The 27,291-nt window shown below is 36.5% G+C and overlaps 1 long non-coding RNA gene across 1 annotated transcript in view; it reads right to left on the bottom strand.

Moving 5' to 3' along the window:
* LOC309974591 overlaps positions 1-27,291 on the bottom strand; it is a 64,057-nt gene that overhangs the window by 30,549 nt on the left and 6,217 nt on the right. The window contains exon 2 of the long non-coding RNA XR_014326890.1: positions 21,188-21,276. This is a non-coding gene — a long non-coding RNA (uncharacterized lncRNA). The remainder of the gene's footprint in view (positions 1-21,187; positions 21,277-27,291) is intronic.

Genomic DNA, 27,291 nt, shown 5'->3' with positions numbered 1-27,291 from the left:
ATTACTGATTCAATTTCCTTACTAGTTTTTGGTCTGTTCAGGTTTTCTATTCCTTCATGATTCAGTCTTGGTAGGTTGTGTGTCTCTAGGAGTTTATCCATTTCTTCCAGGTTGTCCAATCTGTTGGTGTATAATTATGCATAGTAGTTTCTTATGATCCTTAGTATTTGTGTTATCAGTTCTAAAGTCCCCTCTTTCATTTCTAATTTTCTTTGAGTCTTCTCTCTTTTTTCTTATTTAGTCTAACTAAAAGTTTATCAACTTTATCTTTGCAAAAAAACCCCATCTCTGTTTCATCAGTCTTTTCTATTGTCTTTTTAGTCTCTATTTCATTTATTTCCACTCTAATCTTTGTTATTTTCTTCCTTCTGCTACTTTTTGGCTTAGTTTGTTCTTCTTCTAGTCCCTTAAGATGTGAAGTTAGATTGTTTTTGAGTTCTTTTTGGTTACTGTAGGCATTCACCTCTATAAACTTCCCTCTTAGAACTGCTTATACTGTATCTCACATGTTTTGGTATATTGTGTTTTCATTTTCATTTGCCTCAAGATGGTTTTTTTATTTCCCCTTTGACCCACTGGGTACTCTGGAGCATGTTGTTTACTATTTGTGAATTTTTCAGTTTTCCTCTTGTAATTGTATAGGTTTATTTTGCAGTTACCATGACACTTACATTAAATATCCTATCATTATAACAGTCTATTTTAAGCTGATAACAACTTAACTTTGGATGCATACAAAAGCCCTACATTTTTACACTCTTCCCCCACCCAACATTTTTGTTTTTAATGTCACAATTTATGTATTTTTACCTTGTGTATCCATTATCAAATTATGGTAGTTAAATATTTATTTTTAATACTTTTGTCTTTTAACTTTCATACTAGATTTAAGTGGTTTGCCCACCATCATTACATTAGAGTTCTGAATTTAACTATATATTTCCTTTACCAACAGGTTTTATACTGTCATATTTCCAATGTTACCAATACTGTCCTTTAGTTCAGCTTGAAGAAATCCCTTTAACATTTCTGGTAATGTCAATCCAGTGGTGATGAACTCCTTCAGCATATGTTGGTCTGCTTAATGGTGTCCCATAAGACCCTTAAGCTATTTTCACTCTTTCTCGTTCTTTTTTACTTTTGCTCCTCTAAAAGGATGAATTCCACTGCCCTGTATTTGAGTCTGCATATCCTTTCTTCACTTGGTCCAGTCTGCTATTGAACCCCTCCATTGAATTCATTTCAGTTACTATATTCTTCAGCTCTATGATTTGTTTAGTACTTTTTTATATTTCTGTCTCTTTGTTGAAATTCTTGTTTTGTTCATGCATTGCTCTCCTGACCTCACTGAGCATCTCTGTGACCATTAATTTGAACTCTCTATTGGGTAGATTACTAATTTCCATTTCATTAAGATTGGTTTCTGGAGATTTATTTATGTTTTTTTTTTCTGTTGTTGTTGCTTTAAACATAATTCCCTGTTTCTTCATTCTGCTTGACTCTCTGTGTTAGTTTCTGAGCATTAGATATAACACCTATTAGATATAACAGCCACCTCTCCCTGTTTTGACTTTCCGGCCTTGTATAGGAGATACACTTTGGCAATCAGCCCAGCCTGGGCTCCTGTTGCCTCTCAAACCTTTGTGATTGTCCAAGCTTCCTCTTTGTTCTTAATGACTGTCAGTGGTGGAGGGTGTTGCAAGACCTGTGAATGTCCCCAAAGTGTGGGAAATGCCCATATGGCTATTCAGGCTCCTAGAGGACTACTAACTGCCTACATCTTCAGCTCCCCAAAAGAGGTTAATTGGAAGCTCGACCCTCAGGCAGCAGCTGGGAAAGTGAGAACATTAGATATGCAGTCTAGCCCCTATCAGAGATAAATCAGGACTAGGTGTTTTTGCTTACTTTGTGCTGAGCCAGAGGGAATAGTTTCTGGGAGTATCTGTGTACCCATAAAGAACCACCACTTTGCTTTTTGCAGTCCTAGAGGATTCATGAATGCCAAGTCCCATCAGCTCCCAGATGTAGGTGATTTGGGAGCCAGTCCCCTGAGGCAGCCGTAACAGTTGGGGAAACAAGCTCCTTCCAGAGAGACCTTGACAACTTGGTTTTACTGATGGAGTGAGCCAAAGAGAGAAGGTGGGGAAAGTGCCCTCCAGCTCTTTCAGGCTTCAGGAAGGATCACAGTCAGCACCTAGATGTGAGCTAAACAGAAGCCAGACCCTCAAACAGCAGCTGGTAGAGTATGCAGTTAAACGCCTTCCAGGAAAAACTGGGAGATGGGCATTTTTGTCTACTTCCTCTGCACTGAGCCCAGAGGGATAGCCATTGGGAGTGCTTGCATGCCTGTTAACAAGTGTTTCCTTGTTTGTAATAGTCCTTTGGGACTTGTGAATGCAAGACACATTGGCTCTCAGAGCTAGGTGATCTGGGGACCTGTCCCTTGGGTGGCAGACTTAGGGACAGGTTGGGGTGCTATATGTGTGGTTCACACCTTTAGCTCCTCAGCAAGAAGCTAGGTTTGGATATTGGGGTTCCCTCCTGATTATAACATGCTGTGCCCGGGGTGGGGTTTATGGTGAGAATGTGTCTCAGCCTTTCCTACCCATTTTGATGTTGGTATTTTTTCAGTTGCCTGATGTGTAGGAGTCACTCAAATAGCTCTGTATTCCTCTCAGAGAGAAATAATCCATGTGTAGCTGTATATTCAGTGTGTCTGCAGGAGAAGGAAAATTCAGAATCCTCCTATGTTGCCATCTTGCTGATGTCTTTTCTAAAATGTTGGTAGTTGCCCATGTTAGAATTAAGGGGGCCTATTCATCCTCTCCTCTTCAACCTTACTACCAAGTGGCATGTTACAATGAAAAGAAGTCCCCGAGGGAATTTAACTTATGCCAGGGATTTAAAAAGACCAGTTTATCATATCCATCCTCTCCAGATTCAAAATTGATCAATAAATATGAAAAAAAAGATAGAAATCAAAATACACTCATTATTATTGGAAAAACTAGATTGGGACTCATGTGGTACTGTGTAAGAATGAGATTTGGCATTTTATTTTAACTATACAACAAGCAAGAAGAAATATCTAGACAGAGTCTGAAATAGTTTCCTATCTAAAGGGAATTTACAAAGTTTAAATATGGATAAGGTCAACTTTAGTAAAATCAATGAGGTCATAGTCAGTGGGTTAATTATCACACAGCTGGTGAGCAAATTAAATTTCCTAGGACAAATACAGTTTATAACTTCAGTGATCCAACACAATTTCCTATAGCAAACAATTGAATAAGCCTTGAGGTTAACATAGACTTAATATTGTAGGTTATAACATAAGATTATAAATAAAACTCTGTCCTTCCTTAATCTTTCTTATCTGAGATGAAATGGTAAATACCATAATCTTACACTTTGAATCCTTAAAGCATTTATGTCAACAATGTTTAATCTGACTCTATATTTCTTTAATGTTAAACAAGATTGAACATATCTGTTCAATTCAGACAATTCCAGGCTTGCCTGATATGCTTACTTTCAAGAAGAGAATACCAGAGAAGACCTGGAGACGGAAGGTGAAGAGTGAGAGGAAGGGGTAGGAAGGAAAAGAGAGAGAGAGAGAGAACTCTAGCACACCAAAAGCTAGGGTTATACACAGAGACCCTTTTCCCAATTTCACCAAAAAGTGAAGTCACTCCCACTGCTGGGCATAAGAGTCAGTCAGAGGTATGGAGAAGATGAAAGCTTGCTCCCAAATGAGTGCTTCTAAATGTGTGAAAGTGTTGGTGGAAGTTCCTATTTATGACCAGAAGGAACTTTGGAAAAAGAAAGAATAGTTTCCTTGGAGATAATATTGCTCAGGAAGAGTATGGCAAATGAGAAGAGGAAACTAATGTGGAATCTTGGGGAAAATGAAGAACCAGCAAAGGTAAGGGGTAGCCAGAAAGATAAAACGAGAAATGAGGGTGGTGTCTTAGAAACATAAATCAGATAAATACTGACTGGAAAAAGTTTCAACGAGGAGAAAAAATTGTTCAAGCTACCAGTAAAGACCATGTGTTATGAGTCCCTATGTGTCAGGCACAGTGCTACATGTGCACCTCAGCCAATCCTCTAAATAAGAGGCAGTCTTACTTCACAGAGAAGAAAACTAAGGTTAAGACAACTGTAGTAACTCATAACAAAGTTGGGCTTTGAACTTCTTTCTGACCATAGAGTTTATTATGTTTTCACCATGCTGAGAATGGGGAATTTGGCAAATATTTCACATATATCTTATACACCTCCCTGGGGGTCTCTTGAGACCATCACTAGACTCTCAACTGCTTGCTCCTTCTCAGCTATCCTGCAGCTGCTCCTTTTATGACATGGTTTATCAACTCCACTGGGGTTCCCAATAGTCCCAATGCCTGGGTTTGATGTGTTGCTTGCCCAGCATACTAGGTATTTATTGCTGCATAGATAGTAGCTTTTAATTTCATAGTCTCTGTGGATCAGGAATCTGGGCTTTCTCTGGCTTCAGACCTCTCCAAAGGCTGCAATAAATGTGCCAGTTGGGGCTGCAGTCATCACAGGCTTGACTGAGGAAGCATCCAAGCTCACTCTTGTGATTGTTGGTAGTATTCAGTTCCTCATGAGCTGCTAGCCAGATGCTTGCCTTTGTTCCTTGCTATGTGGGCCTCTCCACTGGACAGCTCACAACATGACAGCTGGCTTCATCAGGGAGGGCAAAAGAGTATACGTTACAGCAACGTATACTTTTTTTATAACCTAATCTCAGAATTGACCTAATAACCTAATCTCAGAATTGACAACCCATCACTTTAGCAGTATTCTATTCATTAGAAAAACATCACTAGGACCAGCCCACACTACTGTGAGTCCCAAAATGACTTAAGAGTATTGTTCTTTTTGCATTCCCCACTCCTCATACCTTCAGGTCTACAGCTTTATGGTAAAATCCCAGTCCTCTGATTTATAAAACTAGAATGAGAAGGAATCTTCAAAAGCACTCTTGTTAAATTTCGTGTTGAAAGCCTTGAAAGATATTGGGAACTTCAGGATGTCAGTCAGAAAATAAGCTCCACAATTTTCCCTCCTGTCTTGGTATTTAATGAAATGGGTGTTGTCATGTGACAGAAGGGACAAAATTGGAATGAGTCTGGACAAGATATGTAATATAAGAACTTACAATATCTTTGTAAAACTTCTCCATTTTCTAGTCAGACTTGGGCCATTCGGCCCATACATCTCCTAAGAGTCAGTGAGAAATGAATGTCTTCATCTTCCCCGTGGCCATGGACCTTAGAGCAACTTAGGCTTCCCTGGCATTGTAAAAAATTCATTCCCACCCCCCTGCTCAGAAACCCCAACTCAGTAAGTGGTTTGGGGAAGGGGCCTAGAATTTGTATAATTGCTGACCAAGTGGAGAAATTCTGGCAGTAGGAAACCTACAGAAAGGTGGGAAGCAAACTGCCTCTGCCTTAGTGTTGGATCCACCCAAGATGTCTTTAGCCCCATTCTTACTCTTTCTCTGACTTCCCAAACCCATAGTACCTGTGTGATTCTGCAAGTCTTTTCCTCACCTTCTAGAACTTAACTTCATCTCTATTAGACTTATATCATCTGCTGTGTCACTATCACATGATAAAGTTCTGTTCCATTCAACACAGACCTGCCTGCTGCTACACACATGTAAGGAAGACAAAGTCTTACTCGTAGGTTGGCCAGATGTTTTTCTCAGAGTCAGGCCTAAGTCTTTTAGCCACAGATAGAAACTGTCAATAACTTCACAGTCATTCTGAACTGCTAATCTATCCAGAGATCCCTGGCACTGTCCAGAGAAATTATCTAACTAGGCTTTTGCTTTCCTCAAGCTTCAGCTCAGTCCTTAATCATTCTGAGTTTTTCCTAAATCCCTCTGTAATTGATGAGCATTGATTGGGTTTCTCTACTTCCTTATCTACCGGATACCAATACTATTTTTATTTTTGCTTTGAATGTTTCTACACTACCAATAGCCTTAAGCTCACCTGAGGATGCTTTCAGCCTCACATCCTTTCCTCTCAGGAGCCCCACTTCCTCCATTCCATGTGATTCCAGTGGGGACCGCCAATCATCAGACCTCACCTCTCTCATCTCAGGAATAGGCACAAGACCAAGACTTGCCAGTCAGAGTCTCCTGCTCCCCAGGACTCAATGGTTGGTGTACTTACTCCAGGGAAGGTTACTTGGGGTCTTCTTTTTTTTTTTTTTTTTAAGGGACTGATATGGATGCAAAAAGAGTGGAATACACTAGAGTTATATGGGTTATTTTGATCCAAATATACTTGGGACCATCTTTCCTATCATTTGAAAGAGAACCTGACATAGAAACAAAGCCAAGAGCAAAGAAAACAGAGCCAAGAGATAGAAAAAAGAAACAGATGCCTGACAACATCATTTAAATAACTGGGGACTGTCATGTCTGAAGCAGTGAATCCCTGAACTTTTCAGTTATATGAGCCAGTAAATTCTCTTCTTTTGACTAAGATGGTACAAGTTAGACTTCTGTCACTTGTAAGAAAAAGAACTTGATCAATTTATCTCCACACAGCACAGCGATGCCATAGTCACTTTTAGGGAAGGGAAAATATTTCACCACCATTATATACTTCACAGTGTCACAGAAATTATGTTCTTTCTTTTTTAACCTCAACCAGCTAAATAACGGTGACGAGGTTCCCAATTAGTCAACACTTAATGGGCCTATTTTATTTTTAAACACTACACTGCCTTCAGGTATCTGTGGAGAGGTGTGTGTCAAGTTACTGGCTTGTTCCCAATACAGAGGTAAAGCCAACTTGTATTTGTCAACGTGGCCATTCTTATTCTTTCATGGATAGGCCACGACATACACACAAAACCTGTGTATTAGTGGCCTGAAGCTTACAGGAAAACTTAGTATATCACTAATCTCAACTAGTAATTATCCCTTCCCAAGTTCCCCATTTCTACCAAAGCTTCCCTTTCTCCTTTGCCAACTACATTTGACCCATTGTTATGGTCTGTTGCTTCTTTTTTAATAAGGTCTCTTAGGTCTGATGCTGTCTTTCTATTTTCACAGTCACACCCTTTATAGGGTCTGAGCACCCTCAGTCACCCTTCATCACATGGCTCCCTAACCAAAGTGTTAAAAGGTGTTCCCAAATCCATTGCCACTGTATTCAATCCAGGCCCCTCACCATTCAGCACTTCGTCCTCCTCCTCTCAACTACCATTTCCAATCTCTCCTCCATTTTCTCTTTTGATCCTCTTTTAAGTTGTTTTCTAAAAGTCCATTTAAGTTACTATCCTAAGTGGGGTACACCCTGTCAGAGCCTGTTTTTCAATATTTAAACAAAATCATGTTTGGAAAAAGATTTTGTATAATAGCACAATTCCTAGGAACAATTTTATGGTAAGAGTGAAAGGAAAAAACTGTGTGGTTTGATATTTTAACTTGATAAAAATGTTTTCTAGGTTTCATTGTTCCAATTTATTAGTTAAATAATACAATAAATGCTTCCATATGACAATGACCTCATTTCTGTGAACAAATAAACTGACCTAAATACATGCCAAGAGAGATTGCTCAACTAAATCCATGAATGTGGGATTAGAAAATATAATGAACTCTAGCCAAGAAGAGTAGATGCTGAGAATATAAAATACCGTATATAGTTCAGGTATATAGAAATACAGCTTATTTAGAAAGTAAATCCTCTTTAAACACTCAAAAAATAGAAAAATATGAGTGTGATCCTGAGAGAGTCAATCAACTGAACGGTTTTTTTCCACATTTTGAAGTTTATTGTCTTTTAAGCTCATTCTGTCTAAACAAGTAGTTGTTTTGAACAGGGAGCCTTAAAAACTCTTGCCAGAATTCTCACCCCAAAATAACTAAGAATGGTTATCTGCTGAATATTGAGATCCTGATTTATAGTCTTTTTTTGTGACATTTATATTAAAATGACATCTCCCCATTGAAACTAAAAGGAATCCTAAGTAAACTATAAAGGCTAAACTTCAGATTATGAACAATTTACAAGGTCAACAATATGACTTGCAGGTTAATCACCAAACAAATAATTTGACTTCACAGTTTATGCAATTCAGATTATCAAGGTTCATTTTATTAACTCAAACTTGATCTGAACTAGCATGAGGATATTTACAGTCTTTGATTTTTTTTATTCACCCACTTATTGTGAAATATTAATGGGAAGTGCTACCTCAGTGAAAAGGAAAAATTCTAAATTCCAAAACAATCTGGCCCCAAGTGTTCTGGAAGAGGGATGTGGATTTGTCCCTTTGTTTTATAACATCGAAATGTTGATCCTGTTTCTCCATTGTGTGCAGATTTTAGAAACTAGATTTAACATTAGTGTCTTCAACAGAAAGTTCCGTAAGTGATGAGATTAGCCATTTTCTCACCTGCCTTATTACCAAGTATTATTTATTATTGACCAGCTACTCTGAATAGAGCACCGTGCCAGGCCCTGGGGTAACAAATAGGGAAAAGGCATGATCCCTGATGCTCAAAAACTAGTGGAGGAGTCATGGGGCATGCATTTTTAAAAAATCCATCAAACCTATAATTAAATTCTTTAGAATTTGCAAGGAAAGAATGGTCACTCAAGACTTTAATCTCCTGGGGGCTCTATGAAAGAAGTGAGACTTGTGCTGGACCTGGAAGGATACATAAGAATTAATCAAATGGAGAAGAGGAAAGTGCATTCCAAAATAAGGGAAACGACATAAACACAAGAAATTTTAATGTGCAGAGCCAGCTCCTAGATAATGAAATGACAAATTTAGGTAGAATGGAAGAGGTAAGGGATTTATTTAATACTGATTATTTTTTGCAGGCACTCAACTGGAAACTTGAAATACAACTGATAAATAAGAGAGTATCTGCTCTATAAGAACTATAATCTAGTAAAATCTACATAAAGAATTGTCCTAAAATTTTATAGGAGCTGTGATAGTGTGACATGAGGATACAAAGGAAGAAATAATCAAACCTTTGTGGATAGCTAAGGAAAGGCTTCTTAGTGAAAGTACTGATTGAGTTGGGTCATAGAAAGTACATTAGGATAACCACATGCACAAAGTCAGAAGTTGTTCTAAAAACACTGTTAACTTAAATGGATCTACATTGTAAAGTTTAAAGCTCTTACAACATGAAAATTCTACAACCTCTTTTGATAACCCATTCCAGCATTCAACAGCTCCGTAACGTTCTCTCTTACAAAGTCCTTTTTACTCATCATCTTGACACCTCTCTTATAAAACTCAACATGGAGTATTTTATAACTTCTAGTTAACATTTATCACACTCATATTAACCTTTTCTGTATGGGACGATTAAAAGGGAAAGACATGTTGCTTCAATTCCAATACAGACAACTTTAACTCTGTAACTGATTCAGAGGAATACCTGATTTAGCCTCTGTGCTCGCAATCCACCTTTGTTTGGTTTCCTTGGGTTGCTGTACAAATACGGAGAACATTACTGCCTTGGGAAATAGGATTAACTAAAATCCAGGTGCTTAAAATATTTCCCAATGCAAATATAAACAACACTGGAGTGTTTATCCATCAATCATTCCAAGTACTCATCATGGGCTATTTTACTTCCCACTTTAGTTTACTCTTTGTAATCCCTTCTCTTCAACATACCCAGGCACCCTATTAAACAATAACAAAGATTTTCTCTTTCTGGTATGGGAATCTCTCTCTTGCCATTGATAGAATACAAACATACACAAATCCCTTTAAATTTTAAGATAATCTTATTGCTTAAGAGTCAAGCTCCCCCAACCTTCTTCTTAATGGACTTAGTGTACTTTTTTTAAATACATGACCCATGAGCCCCCAATTTTCTTACAGTAATCACATTTCTGGTTTTCATGTACTTAGAGAAAGGACTTTCCCATATTTTCCAAAGAAAATGTCTTCTTTTTTGTTCACATTACCATATGAACAGATACATTCTACCATATATATAGAATTATATCATAGTTGATCCTTCAAAACAGAAGCCCCCCTTTTCATCCTTATGCCTACAACACAACTTCTGGTACATAATAGTGCTCTCTAAATAGCTGGTTGAATTAATTATAGAAATAAAATTAGTGGACTTATATTGTAATATGTAATACTACTTTAAACCAATGATGCATATACTAAAATTAAAAGCTCAATATTTTATAAATTTCATATAGTCATTAACAAGATAAAATATCTCTAGAATTTTGAGTTTTGTGAAAAAGTTACTTGAAAGAGAAAATATCAATTTAGTTTTAGTTTTGGGGAACTAGGAACCTGTCAGAAATGCAGAAAAAACAGTCTTATCATATTTGTGCACATTGAGTGATTTGGTAACTCCCTACCTTCAGTGTTCCAGAAGCTGTTTTTATTTTAAAACAAAATAAACTTTTCAACAAAGTTATAACAATTAGCTCATCTGTCAGTAGTAAAAATATGCCAAGGAGTATGGAGAAGATATTTTTGGGCAGAGCTGCTTTCCCAAGTTAAGAGATCCAGCAACCTGGATCCCTCCCGCTCCAGAAATCAGAATTTTTAAAGGAGCCTCAGGGCAGCTTTCTGCCTTGCCTAATCCTTCCTATCTCTAGCAGCCAACCCTAGAAATGCTATTTTCTTCCCAGCCTTTATGATTCCTGTATTGGCCCCACATTTCCTGACTCAGGCTCATTTCATTATTTTCCTAGGGGTTAGGTACACTCCGTGACTTTGGTCCTAGGTTTCTGCCACCCAGTAACCCAGGTTACTGCCTATGACTAGCTAGTTATAGCTACCCCCTGGTCCTAATCTGGTGGAGCCATAGACCTTGCAATGGTTGAGACTCCTCTATGGAAGTAGAATGTAAGTTTAGGTTAGAGAAGATAACTCTTAGTATGACGGATTCCTTCCAGAACCAACAATAACATATTTACTGAGAACTTTTTTATTAACAAAGCACTTTCACAAACATCTAATTCAACACTTTTTCTTTAAAGATTTGTCTTCATCATGCCTTTCAAAAACTAAACTTAGTTTTTCATAAAAATAACTTTTCCTACTCATTATTTCATGGATTATATAATATTTAATTAAATTATATAATTGCAATCACAAATACAAGGACAAGCAAGGCTAATTCATGGTAAGAATCATCATCACTTGTCTTAATCACCTCAGGATGCCATAAAATATACCACAGATTCAGTGGCTTAAGCAACAGAAATTTATTTTCTCATAGTTCTGGATGCTAGTAAGTCCAAGATCAAGGTCCAGTCAATTCGGTTCCTGGTTACAGCTCTCTTCTGACTTGCAGATGGACAGTTTCTCCCTATGTGTTCACAGGTGAGAGGAGAGGCAAAGAGAGAGCTCCCTGGTGACTCCTCTTATAAGGACATTAATCCTATCAGATCAGGGCTCCACCCTTATAACCTCATTTAACCTTAATTACCTCCTCACTCCAAATACAGCCACAGTGGGGGTTAGGGCTTCAACATATGTATTTGGAGGGGACAAAATTTAGTCCATAGCCTCAATCAGTTGGAGAGTCAACTTGCAGGAGCATACTAATGAGTACCCTACCAGATGCAAGTGAGTGTTCAGTGATTCTAGACGTAAGTCACTGTTTCACAAGGAGAATAAAGAGTTTTGGCTAATCTGGCAAAGGGGTTAAATAGATCAATGAAAAGAGTTTCAACGATCTAATATAACTATAGTTACATAACTATCTAAATTAATTTTAAATTAAGATAATTTCTACCATTACTTTCTTAGTAGAAATTAAGACAGTTGGAGGAGGAAGACCTGGTTCACCTGCCAGTCACTTGGATGACTCTTTTAGTTAAGAAAATATGAATCAGTATGGCTTCTGTTGTCCTTGGGTATTAGTATAACTAAACCATTGTTTATTTAAGTTCTCCCTTATCCTCTCACCCCTGTCTGATTTAGATCTCCTCCATTGTACTGAGGCAGCATCTACACACACTATAATCATACTGACCTGTGACCACTGATTTATTATCTGCTTCTTCACTGGACTGGAAGCTTCCTGAAAGCATGAACCATGTTAAATTTCATCCATTCAACATGGATGGATGGATGGACAGACAGATAGATAGATAATAAACCACATTTAATCTTTACAAGCAGAGATTTGAATTCAAGTCAATATGACTCCATGACTTCAAAGGCCAGGCTTCTTTAAATATCATATGGTTTCTCTTTCATTCAGTTAATGAATAACTTTATGGGTGGAATGAAATGAGTTATCCAACTAGTCTATAAACTCTGTATTGACTTTATTTCTACTTACAGAACACTGAAATATCTTAATAATATTAATAATCTGATGTTTTCAGTTATTTTAGTAAATCATGAGGCTTAAAAAAAGATATTTCATTTTCCTCAGCAATTCCTTCCCTATGCAACAACACAACAACAATAAACAAACAAAACTATTAAATGTTTCCAAGCATGTTCTTGTACAGAATTTTCTACTAAGTAGTTAATTAAACCTAAAGGTTTAATACCATATAGACTGAAATGAAGAGATACTTCTAAAAAAAATTTTCTAATGGGAAAAGAGAATAGTACAGAATTTTAAAACTTCTGTATTTAAATAAGTGAAAAATTTATATTAGCTATTTAAGAAATTCCTAAGGACACAACTAGAATTACACTAGTTCAGCATGATTTGGGCCAGGCCCAGCTGCAGATAATAGTAAAAGGCAGTTGTATAACTATTCAAAGGACCCTTTCTCACAGTAAATCCCAAGATTATATTGGTTATCATCCTTATTTAAAATACATGGATGATATGTACCAAGATGCTGAAGTGTTTGGGGTTTAGATGTCAATTTGTTAATGTCTTTAATTCTTACTCTGATTTCCTTTGGCTCCAAATGCTGTGTTTCTCAACTCTCCTTGTTTCTGGACAAGATAAAAACCCAAATAGTTCTCAACTAAAATGAAGTAAAGGAAGTAAAATATTTATTTATCTAGAAGAAAATTACTTCCCTGAACACTTGTTATAATATACCACTCTTCCCACCCCGAACTCCACTTCCTTTCTTCACCAGTGGGATTTTGAATATATAATACTTTATAATGCATAATGTCAATATATGCCAAGCATATATTTTTTAAAAAGACAGAAATAGAGGTAGAGATAGGGATAGAAATGGAGATGCAGCTAGAGGTAGAGGTAGAAGTGATACAGGTAGACATGACAAAGATACAGAAGTAGATTTCAATCTACTCTTCTGAAGTCATGATCTGGTGATATTAAGGTGTGAACAGATTTTTACTGTTTCTAAATTTATGAATTGATGTTTAACTGTAAATTAAGGAGAGTTATGTGAGAGCATTTCTTTCTGAACAAAGCTAGGACCTCCTATTGAATTATACTTAATATAAAAGCTCACCTTATCCGGGCTGATTGACAACAGCACTGACAGTAACCTGTTTAGAAGAATTTATCTTAGTGTCTTCAACTGTATAATACCATGACAAAAGTGTTTCTCAAAGCATAAAGAACACCTATGTCAGCATTTCCTCAGATGCTTATACATTTCTTACCGCCACTCTATGTCTATAGAATCAGAAGCTTGGAGTTGAGCCCTAGAATCTGCAATTTAGTGAATTCCTTGGATAATTTGTAGGCATGTTAAAGTATAAGAAACCTGCCATAGCCAATGACTAGCCAATAAATAGTGAAGGTAGAGATTATTAGTAAGGTTTAAGTTTTCTCTACCCTCTTAAAGACTCAGCAGCCAAGGTATCCATAGCAGGGCTCCAAAACATAAATGATATGGCACCAAAACACATGATATCAGTTTGAAAAATCTATTCTCTATCACTTGTGATCAAGATGTGCATGGTGTACTTGGGGCAGGGGGAGCAAGAAGAAGCAGTAGTGTTTTGGAATTGATTTTTACAGGTTTGTGAGAAGCTTACTGCTAAATTTTACAAGTCAGATGTTAGATAGCCACTATTAAAAATTAAATTATACAAACTTGAAATTCACTACATTATGTTAAAAACTAAGTTAATAAAATTTAAAACTCGAGACAGCAGAAGCAAGAAGAACTACAATCCTGCAGCTCATGGAACAAAAAACACATTCACAGAAAGACAGACAAGAAGAAAAGGCAGAAGGCTACGTACCAGATGAAGGAACAAGATAAAACCCCAGAAAAACAACTAAATGAAGTGGAGATAGGCAACATTCCAGAAAAAGAATTCAGAATGATGAAGCGAAGATGATCCAGGACCTCGGAAAAAGAATGGAGGCAAAGATCAAGAAGATGCAAGAAATGTTTAACAAAGACCTAGAAGAATTAAAGAACAAACAAACAGAGATGAACAATACAATAACTGAAAAGAAAAATACACTAGAAGGAATCAATAGCAGAATAACTAAGGCAGAAGAATGCATAAGTGACCTGGAAGACAGAATGGTGGAATTCACTGCTGCTGAATAGAATAAGGAAAAAAGAGGGCTTCCCTGGTGGCTCAGTGGTTGAGAGGCTGCCTGCCGAAGCAGGAGACACGGGTTCACGCCCGAGTCTGGGAAGATCCCACATGCCGCGGAGCGGCTGGCCTGTGAGCCATGGCCTCTGAGCCTGCGCATCCAGAGCCTGTGCTCTGCAACGGGAGAGGCCACAACAGTGAGAGGCCCACGTACCACAAAAAAAAAAAAAGAAGAAAGAATGAAAAGAAATGAAGACAGCCTAAGAGACCTCTGGGACAACATTAAACGCAACAACATTCGCATTATAGGGGTCCCAGAAGGAGAAGAGAGAGAGAAAGGACCAGAAAAGATATACAAAGAGATTATAGTCAAAAACTTCCCTAACTTGGGAAAGGAAATAGCCACCCAACTCCAGGAAGCACAGAGAGTTCCAGGCAGGATAAACCCAAGGAGAAACATGCTGAGACACACAGTAATCAAACTGACAAAAATCAAAGGCAAAGAAAAATTATTGAAAGCAGCAAGGGAAAAATGACAAATAACATATAAGGGAACTCCCATAAGGTTAACAGCTGATTTCTCAGCAAAAACTCTACAAGCCAGAAGGGACGCGCAGGCCCAGCAGCCATGGCTCACGGGCCTAGCCACTCCGCGGCATGTGGGATCTTCCCGGACTGGGGCACGAACCCATGTCCCCTGCATCGGCAGGCGGACTCTCAACCACTGCGCCACCAGGGAAGCCCTATGATTACTTTTTAAATGATCTCTTGGAAATACATAGTATTTACAATTGGAATTTTTTAAGTTTAAAGAAGAGAACTACAAGTAGAAGAAACTATAAATGTGAAGGCCTGGAGGCAGAAATGTGTTAAGATGAGATCAAAAAGGTCATGGAGGTGTGAGAAATAAAGGGTTTTGTAGGATTTTTAATGACTTTGGCTATGTGAAGTCATCAGAACACTTCTAGCAGAGGAGTGATATAATCAGATTTAGATGTTTAAAAAAGGTCATTCTGTATAGAAAGCAGATGTCAACAGGCAACCAGTTAAGAAGTTATTACCATAATATAAAGAAAATGGTGGCTTGGACAGCATGGTAAGAAGTGGTCACATTCTGGTTATATTTCAAAAGCAGAACTGACAGGATTTACTGATGTCTAAATATGAGTGTGAGAAAATGAGAGAAGTTAAAGACAGTTTCCATAGTTTCCTAGCCTGCATTATTGGAAAGATGGAGTTGCCATTTACTGAGATGGGAAAGGTGGCAGGAGAAGACTTGGTGAATTTGAAGTTCAATTTTTACCATGTTTTTCCCCCAGTTTTATTGAGATATAATTGACATATAATATTGTATTAGTTTCAGGTGTACAACATAATTTGATATATTTTGAAATGATCACAATAAGTCTAATTAATATCCATCACTTCACACAGTTACATATATATATATATACATTTATGGAGGGAAGGGGAGAGAGAAAGTGAAAGGGAGGGAGGGAGGGAGAGGGAGAGAGACACCCCCACAACTTCTTTATCCATTCATCTGTAGATGGATGCTGAGGTTGGTTCCATGTCTTGGCTATTGTAAATAATACTGCAGTAAACATGGGGGTTCAGGTGTATCTTCAAAATAGTGGTTTTGTTTCCTTCAGATGTATACTGAGAGTGGAACTGCTATATCATCCAGAACTATTTTTAATTTTTTCAGGAAACTTCGTACTATTTTCCATAGTGGCTGCACCAATTTACATTCCCACCAACAGCACATGACGGTTCTCTTTTCTCCATATCCACACCAACACTTGTTATCTGTTGTCTTTTTGATGATAGCCATTTGAACAAGTGTGAGGTGATCTCTCATTGTGGTTTTGATTTGCATTTCCCTGATGGTTAGTGATGATAAGCACCTTTGCATGTACCTGTTGGCCATTTGTATGTCTTCTTGGAAAAATGTCTATTCTATTCTTCTGCTGGTTTTTTAATAAGGTTGTTTTTTGCTACTGAGTTATATGAGTTGTTTATATATTTTGGATATTAACTCTTTAACAGATATATGACTTTCAAATATTTTTTCCCATTCCATAGGTTGTCTTTTCATTTTGCTGATGATTTTCTTTGCTATGCAGAAGCTTCATAATTTGATGGAGCCCTACTTGTTTGTTTTTGCTTTTGTTGCCTTTGGTTTTAGTGTCAAATCCAAAAATTCATTGTCAAGCCCACTATAAAGGAGCTCACCTCATGTTTTTTCTAAGGCTTTTATGGTTTTAGGTCTTACATTCAAGTCTTTAATCCATTTTGAGTTAATTTTTGTGTATGGTGTAAGATAGTGGGCCAGTTTCATTCTTTCATGTGTGGCTGCCCAGTTTTCCCGACACAATTTATTGAAGAGCCTGTTCTTTGCCTATTGTATATTCTTGGCTCCTTTGTTGTAAATTAATTGACCACATATGCGTAGGTTTATTTCTGGGATCTCTATTCTGTTTCATTGATCTATGTGTCCTTTTTTATGCCAATACCATACTGTTTTGATTACTGTAGCTTTGTAATATTGATTGAAGTCAGGAAGTGTGATAACTCCAGTTTTGTTCTTCTTTCTCTAGGCTGCTTTGGCCATTTGGGGTCTTTTGTGGTTCCAAACATATTTTAGGAGTTTTTTTTATTTCTGTGAAAAATGCCATTGGAATTTTGATAGGGATTGTAATAAATCTGTAGATCACTTTGGGTAGTATAGATACTTTAACAATACTAATTCTTCCAATCCACGAGCACAGAATATCTTTCCACTTATTTATGTCTTCAGTTTACTTCATCAATGTCTTATAGTTTTCAGTGTACAGATTTTCACCTCCTTGGTTAGATTTATTCCTAGGTATTTCATTCTTTTTGATGCAATTCTAAATGGAGATATTTTCTCCATTTCTCTTCCTACACTACATTGTAGTGTATACAAATGCATTGATATTTGTATATTGGTTTTGTATCTTGCAAATTTACTGAATTTGATTATTAGTCCTAACAGTTTTTTGGTGACATCTTTAGGTCTTCTATATATGTCATCTGCAAATAGAGACAGTTTTACATCTTCCTTTCCAATTTGGATACCTTTTATTTATTTTCTTGTCTAGTTGCTCTATCTAGGAGTTCCAGTACTATATTGAACACAAGTGTCATGGGCATCTTTGTGTTGTTCCTGATCTTAGAGGAAAAGTTTTCAACTCTTCATCATTGATTATGATGTTAGCTGTGGGCTTGTCATATATGGCCCTTATTACATCAAGGTATGTTCCATCTACACCCAGTCTGTTGAGAGTTTTTATCATGAACGAATGTTGAATTTTGCAACATAATTTTTCTGCATTTATTGAGATGATCATATAGTTTTTATCCTTCATTTTGTCAATATGATTGATTGATTTGCAGATGTTGATCCATCCTGCATCCTAGGAATAAATCCTACTTGATCATGGTGTAAGATCCTTTTAATGTAATGTTGAATTGGTTTGCTAATATTGGGTTGAGGATTTTTGCATCTATATTTACCAGTGAAAATTGACCTGTAATTTTCTTCTATCGTAGTGTCCTTGTCTGGCTTTGGTATTAGGATAGTGCTGACCTCATAAAATGAGTTTGAAAATGTCCTCTCCTCTTCTGTTTTTTGAAAGAATTTGAGAATATTTGATATTACTTCCTTAATTGGTTAGTGGAATTCTGTGAAGCCATCTAGTCCTGAACTTTCATTTGTTGGGAGAGTTTTGATTTCTAATTCAATAACCTTACTAGCAATTTGTCTGTTCAGATTTTCTGTTTCCTCATGATTTAGTCTTTGTAGGTTGTATGTTTCTAGGAATTTATCCATTTCTTTTAGGTTGTCTAATTTGTTGGTATATAATTGTTCATAGTAATTTCTTATGATCCTTTGTATTTCTATGGTAACAGTTGCAAAGTATCCTCTTTCATTTCTTATTTGAGTCTCTTTTTTTCTTGGTGAGTCTAGCTAAAGGTTTGTCAACTGTGTTTATCTTTAAAAAAAAAAGCAGCTCAATCTTTTCTATTCTCTTTTTTTAGTCTCTATTTCTACTCTTTTAAATTTATTTCCTTCCTTCTACTAAATTTGGGCTTAGATTTTTTTCCTAGTCCTTTGAGGTATACAGTTAGTTTTTTTAATCTGAGATCTTTCTTGCATCTTAATGTAGGTGTTTATTCCTATAAACTTACCTCTTACAACTGCTTGTGCTGTATCCCATAAGTTTTGGTATGTTGTTTTTCCATTTGTCTCAAAATATTTTTTGATTGCCCTTTTGATTTCTTTGACCCATTGGTTATTCAGAAGCATGTTGTTTAATCTCCACATAAATTCTCCAGTTTTCTTCTTATAATTGATTTCTGATTTCATAAAAGATGCTTGATATGAGTTCAATCTCTTAAATGTATTAAGACTTATTTTGTGGCCAAACATGTGATCTATCCTAGAGAATATTCCATGTGTGCTTGAGAAGAATGTGTATTCTGCTGCGTTGGGATGGAATGGTCTGTATATTTCTGTTAAGTTCATATTTCTGTATATGTTTGTTAAGTTCATCTGATATAACATGTAGTTTAGGACCAATGTTTCCATACTGATTTGCTATCTACAAGATCTATCCATTGTTGAAAGTGGGGTATTGAAATCCTCTACTATTACTGTATGGCTATCTATTTCTCTCTTCACGTCTGTTAATATTTGCTATATATAATTAGGTGCTCCCATGTTGGGTGTATATTTACAAATGTTATATTGTCTTGGAATGACCTCTTTTTCATTATATAATGACCTTCTTTGCCTATTATTAGACTGTGGCTTAAACTCTATTTTGTCTGTTTGTCTGATATAAATATAACTAAGCCTGTTTTTTTTTTTTTTGGTGTCTATTTGCATGAAATATCTTTTTTTCATCCCTTCTCTTTCAGTCTGTACACATTCTTAAAGCTAAAGTAAAAGAGCATATACTTTTTAAAAATTTATTTAGCCATTCTATGTCTTTTGATTGGAGCAGTTTTTACCATGTTAAACTTGAAGCTTACTAGATAGATTTTCAAGAGGAGATGTGGATGAGTATGGAGTCCAGGGGAGTAATCTAGGCTGGAGACATAAGTATAGGAGTTGTGAAACTCTACCACTAACTCTCCTTTGCCTTTCTTAACTTCTCCAATTTCCTCACCTTTTAGGTAAGACCAAATGTAACTGCCATTTTTGTAGGTTAAAAATGGTAAAATATAGCAATTTCATACGGTTCAACCAAATATAAATGGAAAGATTCCTACCCTATTTCTTAAGGCAGTTAAAATGTTCAATGAGATTAACGTGTGAAAATTTACACAGTAAATGTTTAAAGTATTATTATGAGAGAGCTTGTCTAGTTACAATTTAGAAGAAGCACTTTCATAACTCAGAATTCATTCTCATGCAACACACATTTTAAGATGATTTCAGGTTTTCTCTATGTGGAATCTGTTTAGGGAGGTCCCATGACTGGAGTTAAAGCATTTAGTAAATGTTTGAATGCTCTGTGCCAGCACAAAGCTCATCACCTGTTTGAGAAACTGCTCTTAGACGATGCTGGAGAGATAAAGGCTGCCTAAACGTGCTTTTTATTTTTATATTTTTTATTTTATTTATTTTAAACCTGCTTTTTAAAATAATCCGGTCTAGACTTATCCAATCCTGGATCAATACCCCTAATTAGCATACCAAAAAGTGGTCCAGTCTTGACCCAGGACCTGCTAAAGTCAGTTTGAACTCCACTCAGTGCTGGATAACCTGGTTAGGCACTCTGTATCTAGCAGCAATACCTTAGTTTGGGTCATTTCTCTTATCTTTGTTAACTAACCATTTAGTCCCATGGTTTCCTTACAGTTCCTGGAATGTGTCAAGGATTTCCCCTCTCCCCTCTATCATTTCCCCATCTTTCACTTGTGGGTTCACCCTCCTCACCTCCTTCAGATCTTTGCACACATGTTAATTACTCATGGAGTCTTTTGTTGACTATCCTTTTGTAAATCAAAACCACTCCACCTAGCTCCATCCAGAACTCCCTATCTCTTCTCCGTGATTTACTTTTTTTCTTCAGGGCACTTATCATCTGAGAAAGCAAAAATCCCTGAAATCTGGAAATTGGCCTGATATTCACAGCTAGGCCATGGTGTTCTCCTGTTGGCCATAAACAATCTCACAGAATGTCAACAACAGGCAAGGACACAATTATAAAATTGTCCCTGCTTTCTGACAACATGGAATCCAAAGAAAATCTCCACTTATTAGAACCTCCCCAAAGTTATCCAGCCAAGGCCTAAATCCTATAATAGGTTCTTTTTAATACCCTCTTACTGAGCTCCCCCACAGTTCCCTATGGTGATAGTTTTCCCTCACTGCAACAAGTAATAAACCCAAGTTGTTCAACTACAGGTGTGTTCCTGGTGATATTTGCCTGGAGGACACTGATATGTCTAACATACTATCTGTTCTTCTTACTTATTTTTTGGTTGTCTGTCTTTTCCCACTAGGATATATTTCTATGAGAACATGGATTTTTGGCTATTTGGTCAGTATTAACATTGCCAGCAGCTAGAACCATGCCTGGTATATTACAGGCTCTCAATAAATAGTTCTTGAATGGATGAATGAACAGTAAGCACTCACATTTCAGTAGGCATTAGAGATGCAAGCACGAACCAGAGCAAGTCCTTGAGATCTTCAGAGTTTAACTAGTACTGGTTCCGTAAGTTTGCCTGAGGAAAGGAAGAAAGCGGCAGAGACAGAAAGTCAAATTCTGCACTGGGGCCTGCTGTGTAACTCTGTTTTCCATTCCTGCTTTCTTTTCCTTTGCTTTCTTTCTTTATCAGGATCATCCTTGGAAGAAAGTCAGACACACTCTCCTGAAACCAGTGCTAGCTAAAAGAAACTATGGTTTGACCTGTGCCAATGAGAACTGAAAATGTTATGGAATCTTCATGCCAAATCTATAAAACTTAACTCTTTATGGCCTCACTGAGACAATGCTTCAAGAATTAGAGATTCGTTCACTGTAATTTAGAAACCCCTCTTATGGTTCTCAGATTTCATGGCATGTAAGAATCCACTGAGGAGTTAGAAAAAGAGACTATTTTTAGTCAAAACAAAATTGACTAAGTTTATAATAAAATGAATACCTTGAGCTTAAAGGCTTAAAAGATCTAAATTTACACGTCTACAATTTTAATAAATTGAATATTCATTAAAACACTGGCAACTATAAATAGTTTTTTTAAGCACAAAATTTTCCCTCAAGACAATTAGCAATAAGTGACATTTCTCAGGGTTCTTTGCAAAGCCTTTTGCCTCTACAGCCAACACACATACTTCTCCTTTTCCTTGGTTTCAACTATCATCTTTATACCAATTATTAATAAATTAATCATTATGATTTAGGGAATCTCTTATAAGTGTGGTGACTTTCCCAACCTGGTTGGGGCTACGGAATTGTCCCAGGTAGGCTCCACCCAGGGGACAAAAGCATCCTTTAGCAATAACATTAGCCTGTTACCCTTTGATTGCAACAATGCTTATTTTGGGTAAACTTTTAAAAAGATATATAGGATCTAGATTTTTTTAAAGAGAACAATTTGTTCGAGGAAAATACTAATACAGTACTAGCTATTCCATTTGGTGCCAAAAGATGTTACTTGTACACAGGAAAACTCTCCGTGCATAATAGAAACAATTTAAATTGTTTTCAGCAAAATTTTTTGAGGCTCTAATTTGTAAGGACACCAGGAAATGCATTCTGGGTGATGATAGTATGAACACAACATGGTTCCCAACCTCAAGGGGCTTAAAATACCACAGAGAAACAGATGTGTGTTCAAATAAGTATATATAATGCATGGTACATACAATGAAAAGCCAGAATTACAAACTGTCAAAGCAAAAATTGCCCCCAATAGAGTTAAAAAGGTAAGGAAGACTTTACTCAAGGCTATCTAAATAGTTAAGAGAGATCAGAACACAGTCTAAACTCAACTCTGCTGAAACAAATAATGGGAGAGTTGTTTTGGTGGTTTTTAAATATTTTTATTATAGGAAAATATACATAAAATTTACTATTGTAACCTATTTTAAATATACAATTCAGTGGCATTAAGTACATTCACAAATGTGCATCAGAATTACCTGTTTCCAGAACTTTTTAATTCCTCCAAAATGGAAACTCAATACACATTAACCAATAATTTCCCATTCTTCCCATCCCACAGTCCCTGATAAACTGTTCTACTTTCTGTCTCTATGAATTTAACTATTCTAGGTATCTCATTAGGTACAATCATACAATTAATTGTCCTTCTGTGTTTAGCTTATTTCATTTAGCATAATGTTTTCAAGGTTCATCTATCTTGTAACGTGTCAGAATTTCATTCCCTTTTAAGGCTGAAAAATACTCTGTTGAATGTATACACCACAGTTTATGAATTTATCTGTTGATGGACATTGGGTTGTTTCCACCTTTTGACTATTGTAAATAATGTTACTATAAACACTGGTGTACAAATATCTGTTCAAGTCTCTGCTTTCAGTTCTTTGGGGAATATATCTAGAAGTGGAATTGCTGGATCACATGGTAATTCTATGTTGAACTTTCTGAGGAACGACCATACTGTTTTCCATAGCATCTGCACCATTTTACATGCTCGTCTGCAGTGTCCAAGGTTTCTGATTTCTCCACATCCTTGCCAATGCTTGTTATTTTGTGGGTTTTTTGATAATAGCCATCCCAAAGGATGTGAGGTAGTATCTTACTGTGGTTTTTATTTGCATTTCCCTAATGACTGGTGATGTTGAGCATCTTTTCATATGCTTATTGTACATCTTTGGATAAATGTCTATTCAAGTCCTTTGCCCATGTATATTTCTGATCCTCTGAGGCACAGGCTAGTAAAACTACTCCCTCTTGGGAGGAAAGTACTTGTCCATATTAGGTAAATTATCCATCTCTCCAAGGGAGCCAAATAATAATGATTTTCAAAGGCCAAGTAATAATTCAGTGATGAGTAAAATTTTTCCACAGCAAGTAAGAGTTTAGAGTATTTATACATTCCCCCAAGCCTTTCAATTAGAAATACAGCAGATGGCCCAATAATTTGTTACTTCTAAACCTAAATGCATTTACCCAACATGTAGCTGATTATTAGCATTCATAACAATATTTATGACATGTGTGTTGGCTCTGTAGATGTACAACACATAGTCTTGATGACATTATTTAAAACTTTAAAATGTAGTATATTAGGATATGAACTTCTCAGTATTATACACACACACACACACACACACACACACACACACACACACACAGTAACAGTTGAATAATTACACATCACACACATCTATTCCCTGTTAAGGGTACAGCTAAAAATCAGTCAGAAATGTTGCCACTTGTCATAAAATATTTTCCTTTGTTTTCTATCATGGAACTAGCCACAATGGATGCTAAGGTAGGTGATAAGAGAAGTATATTTGTTTTCAGTGGTTTCTCCAGCTTCTTCTTAGGAGAACTTATCATTGGATGAATCTCATTTGCAGGCCTTCCAAACAAATTTACAGATCTCTATAGGGCTGATGGACAATTATGTCCATGGGCAGTGGGTACTTCAAATGGTGGCAAGCAGTGTGTTTTCTCTGCCAAGATATATTTAGTTCCAGTGCAGTCAATAAAAAAGAAAACATGGCTGAGTCTTCAGTAAAACCTAAGAGACTTCCTTCAATATTACACTGATTGAACTATGAAGATTCAAAGCCAAAACAGCTAAATATATAGGAGAGAAAATAGTCCATGTTCTCAAGTAATGAAAAACATATCAATCTATCACATACTATATTCTTCGTTTGACTTCCAATTTTTATAAAAGCAGAAATAAAGTGCAGATATCTTTCAAGGCAACTTGAGAAACTATTACAAACTCAACTTAGGCACTGGTCCTGCCATCACCTTCATCTTATTCTCTCATTCTCTCCAAACAGCCTTCCCTTGTGTTTCAAAAAAAACCCTTATGTAGCTTATTAGCTCTCATAATTCAAAAAGTCCTTGAAATAATCTCTTTCTTGATAAAATGACACAAATGATGATCCAGAAGAATAAGCTTATAGGAACCACCGAAAAATCATTTACCAGTTTATTAATAAAGGATATTGTAAAGGATACAGATGAACAACCAGATGAAGAGGTACACAGGATGAAGTACGTAAGAGTCCCAGGAGCAGGAGCTTCTGTCCCCAAGGAACTGGGGTGGCCCCAACCTCCTGGCATGTGGATGCTTTCACCAAACCAGAAGCTCCTCTGCCCATTTTTCAATCGAGCTGGTTTTTTTGGTTGTTGTCAGGTCATAGGAGTTCTTAATATATTCTACATATTAACACCTTATCAGATATATGATTTGCAAATATTTTCTCCCAGTCCATGAGTTGCCTTTTCACTCTGTTGATTGTGTCCTTTGAAGCAAAGAATTTTATAGTAGGAGAGGTTTTAAGAGCTGGGGTGAGGACATTGTAGACCACCTGGGTTAACTGGCCTTACCCAAAGGAAAAGTAAACTTGTCTTATCTTCATGACAGGGGGTACTTTTACAACCTGGAGCTAGGCACCCACGGTGGTTAGTCTCCTACTCTCCCAGCAGACAATGAGCGATGGGAGCATATCTTCCTTTATTATTACATTTCAAAGGGGAGAGAGGAGGTTAAAGCCTCTTTTTTTTTTAATTTACATCTCTGGAGGTTCCTTAAAAAACTAAAAACAGAGTTACCATATGATCCAGCAATCCCACTTCTGAGCATATATTTGGAAAAGATGAAAACTCTAATTTGAAAGATACATGTACCCCAATGTTCATAGCAGCACCATTTATAATAGCCAAGACATGGAAGCAACCTAAATGTCCGTTGACAGATGAATGAATAAAGAAGATATGGTAAATATATACAGTGGAGTATTACTCAGCCATAAAAATAATGAAATAATGCTATTTGTAGCAACATGGATGAACCTAGAGATTATCATACTAAGTGAAGTAAATCAGAGACAGACAAATATCATATGATATCAAATATATGTGGAATAAAAATTGATACACAAATGAACTTATTTACAAAGCAGAAACAGACACACAGACATAGAAAACAAACTTATGGTTACTAAAAGGGAAGGGGAGGGAGGGATAAATTAGGAGTTTGGGATTAATAGATACACACTACTATATATAAAATAGATAAACAACAAGGACCTACTGTATAACACAGGGAACTATATTCAATATCTTGTAATAACCTATAATGGAATAGAATCTGAAAAAGAATAGATACCTATGTGTGTACCTTATATACATATGTGTGTGTGTGTATATATATATATATATATATCTGAATCACTTTTCTGTACATCTGAAACTAACACAACATTGTAAATCAACTATACTTCAATTTTTTTAAAGCCATTAAAAAAATCAATTCTAAAAAAAAAAATTACATATCAAAGGGGCAGAGAAAGAATTTACAAGTTGTCAGAAGTAAATGCTCTAAGAAAAGGGAAGTCATGAGCCTAGAGGGAAGAAGCCTGTCTAAAGTTTAGTTAAGCTGAGTGAACTGTAAGGCCATGTTGATGAAAATAAAGCATTTGGGGACATCAGAGATCAGAAAAACTAATTCCAACTGAGGAATCCCAGAAAGTGTCAGAACTGATAACATTATGTAGCCTAGAAAGCAATATAAGATTCAGCAGAAAAGTTACTGAGGAGGAAAATACAAAGTAAAATAACATCACTAGAGAGAAACAGAGAGAAAGAAATGATATTTCATGACGAGATAGCTAATAAGACACCAGTGTGTCAAAGGAGTTATTGTGAAAGACTCAGTCTGGAAACATGGGTGGAATCAGACTGCTGAGGGTTACTATCATATTAAGGATGCATAATTTATTTTGTGGACCCTGGGGGCTCAATGAAAAAATTTAACAGCGGAGATAAGACATGATCTGTGTTTTGAAAGTATGTAAAGTAGCTAAGCAAGGAGGAGACAGGCAGTAGAGAAAACCCTGCCTGTTGGGCCTTCCTGTTGTCACTGTGTGGCCTGCACAGCTGGTAGGTATTTCCAAAAAATGTACGAAAGTACAAAAAAAGAGTATAATGGCCTCCCATTCATCAGCTTCAACAATGACTAATCCATGGCTAATGCTGATTTACGTAAACCCACACCCATTTCCCCCACTCCTGTCCCCATGAATTATTTGGAAGCAAATCTGAAACATATCATTTCATCTATAGACATTTCAGTATTTATCCTTGCAGGATATATCTTTAAAGAATAAAGATTCTTTTAAAAAAACAAGCCACAGTACCATTATCACACCTAAAAAAATAGCAATAATTCCTTAATATTTTTGGATATGTAATCAGTGTTCAAATTTCTATATTACCTCAGATTTTTATAGTTTGCTTTCAACAATTTCTTCGTTGGGTCTCCCACTCCTCTCTCTTTTCCTTTTGATATATTTGTGAGGAAACACTGTTATGTGTTCTGCAGAGTTTCCTATATTCTAGATCTGGCTGACTGTATCCCTGTAATGTCATTTAACATGTTCCTTTGTCTTCTTTATTTTTTGTAAATAACTAGTTAGCTACAAAGAGGTGTGACTGGATTTTTTGCTTTTTTGCAAGAGTCCTTTCTAGCTAGTTTCTCTTTCTGTGATGTTAGCAACCAATCAATGACTAGGTAAATTATTTC

Source organism: Leucopleurus acutus (assembly GCF_964270905.1).
Source record: "Leucopleurus acutus genome assembly, chromosome: 18".
NCBI classification, from domain to species: domain Eukaryota; kingdom Metazoa; phylum Chordata; class Mammalia; order Artiodactyla; family Delphinidae; genus Leucopleurus; species Leucopleurus acutus.
Note: the sequence above shows the minus strand (reverse complement) of the source record. Positions and strands in the feature narration are given on the sequence as shown.